The sequence below is a fragment of the Pinus tabuliformis genome, chromosome 9, assembly GCF_031772625.1.
Source record: "Pinus tabuliformis cultivar Carrire ecotype Pingquan chromosome 9, CPIR1, whole genome shotgun sequence".
NCBI lineage: Eukaryota > Viridiplantae > Streptophyta > Pinopsida > Pinales > Pinaceae > Pinus > Pinus tabuliformis.
The window spans coordinates 482036058-482038596 of record NC_142307.1 but is presented as its reverse complement, the minus strand read 5'-3'; positions in this window follow the sequence as shown (position 1 = coordinate 482038596).

The window sequence follows — 2539 nt, the reverse complement described above, 5'->3', positions numbered from 1 at the left end:
GATGACCGACTTGGAGATGACATGAGGTCATTGGTTCAACAAGCAGATGCACCTTGTGTGAGCAAGCATGGGGAAGCAAGAGGACGAAACCATAAATGTCAGGATAGCAATAAACAAAATAATTACTTTGGAGATGGAAATTTGTAAACTACATGGAGCCCTAGTTAGATATGCTTAACCTATCCATAAAGTCTTTATTGGAGGAGAGCATGCAAATTTTCCAAATTGGAGTAGAAGAATTTAAAAGGAGGATTTTTTTGCACTAAATTAAATTGATGTGAGAAGAAACATAATTAGAAAACAGGTATACACATAGCCACAACACATATCATATGACATGGAAAATCAGCCAACAATAAATATATTAATATTATATAGTTTGAATGAAACTATTATTTGACTTAAAGGTAGGCAAGCTATCACATACCATGACACTGGTTAGTTGAGTCTTCTACTCCACTCTAGAGCGTTACAATAGAGAATCCCCAATCTTTTAAAGTCTTTAACTACATATATATCAGGGGCTTAATACTAAAGGCTTGATATTGCCTAACTTGACCTTTTCACCTAGTCAAATTCACCTAACAAAATTATTTGATTATACAACTTTTTTATTTCGGAAAAATCCCAAATTATGATACCTTAGTATCAACTGTTACTATCTTCTAAATCACAACTCAAAATAGATAATGTTAAAAATTGGTAAATGAATCTACAAAAAAATGTGTATTTTAAAGAATACTTTATTTATTTATTATTACCTTGTTTTATCCTTTTTTATATATATATTATACTTTTAAATAATGATAGTATTTTTTTTTTTACTTGTATGTTAAGTAATATCCGGCCATATTTTATCATATTTTTCTTAGAAACCAACATTATTGTTGATTTTACTTATTTTTACTTTTATAAATAAGAAAATAAATTAGTATTTTCAATTCATATATAATATACAATTACTCTTGTAATTTTCTTAAAATTTATTAAACACTTTTAAGATTAATTTAAAAACAATTAGACCATTATAGATTCCATATATCCAATGTTATAACAAAATCACCAATTAATTTTGTTAAATTTACCCTATATTCATTATTCAGTAGATATAAAAAATCTACACCTTTTTTAATACTTTTACTCTAAGTTATTTGATTTGTGTTTGTGTTCTAATGTTAATTTAAAAAGATTTAAAAAGACTTAAACTATATAGACATATATTATAGATTCCATATATCCAATATCATAGCAAAATCTCCCATTAATTTGGTTAACTTTATTCTATATTCATCATTTAGTAAATATAAAAATTCTACACCTTTCTTAATACTTTTACTCTAAATTATTTTAGTTTTGTTTTAGTTTTGTTGAGAGACTTTAAAGTTCTATAAAATTTTGATAGTTAAAATTTTAAAAATAAAATTCCATAATAAATTTGATATTTGAAATTTCTATATATATATATATAATTTTTATATTTTATTGAACTCTAACATTTTTATTATAATGGTTTATAAATATATAATTATTTATGAATATATAAATTTATATAATTTAGGCGTATATTATAAATAAAAAATTATATATATAATTTATATGTGTTTCCTTTATATATTTAATTTTTATGTTTTATTGAAATATTATCTATATTGTATTTATTTATAACTATATAAATTTATATAATTTAAGTGTGTGATATAAATAAAAAAATTAATATATCGAAATTATAGAAACAAAAATAAACCAATAGAAATGAAAAACAATATTAAAAAATATTCATGTTTTATGTACAATAACAACAAATATCCTCCCAAAACTAACTTAATCTGTATAGGTCACTCTTTTGTCACCATTTTTTTTAAGCAAGTAGTTTTAGCCTTTAGGATTTTATTGTTTTATTTTTTTATTTTTATTACAAATCTTTTTAAATTTCCAATAGTTTCATAACAAACTTGAAACAATTTTCAATAAAATTTTAGATGAATTCCCTTGTTAGTGTTTCCCTTGAGGAATAAATTTATTCGCCCAACAATGAAATTCGAAGAAATTCGAATTTAATCAATTTTGTTCACTGAACCTGGTCACTTAATTTGACATGGGGTTGATTCAATCTATTATCACTCTAATCTCTACGCTGACTAGTTCCCACTACTACCACTATTTCCTACTACTACCACTATAATCTCTAAGGAGATTCTTCTCACGTGACATGGACTTCTACTCACATGAGATCTACTACTACAACCTCTAAGTGAACCCATATACTCCCTATCCCAATCCATACACGTTCCACAATGTAAATCAAAATATTTGAACCTCAATTTTACATAACATCTTCAAATCACAGTGATACAACTAAACTAAACAACTACTTTTACCATTAACTTAAAATACACCCAAATTATAAAATTGCAAATTCCTTAAACCTGACCTGCTAACTTTACTCCATATTCATTATTAAGTGGATACCAAAAATCTACACACTAATATTTTTTATATATTTAGGGCGATAGGCCTTCCAATGCATCAACAATAATCA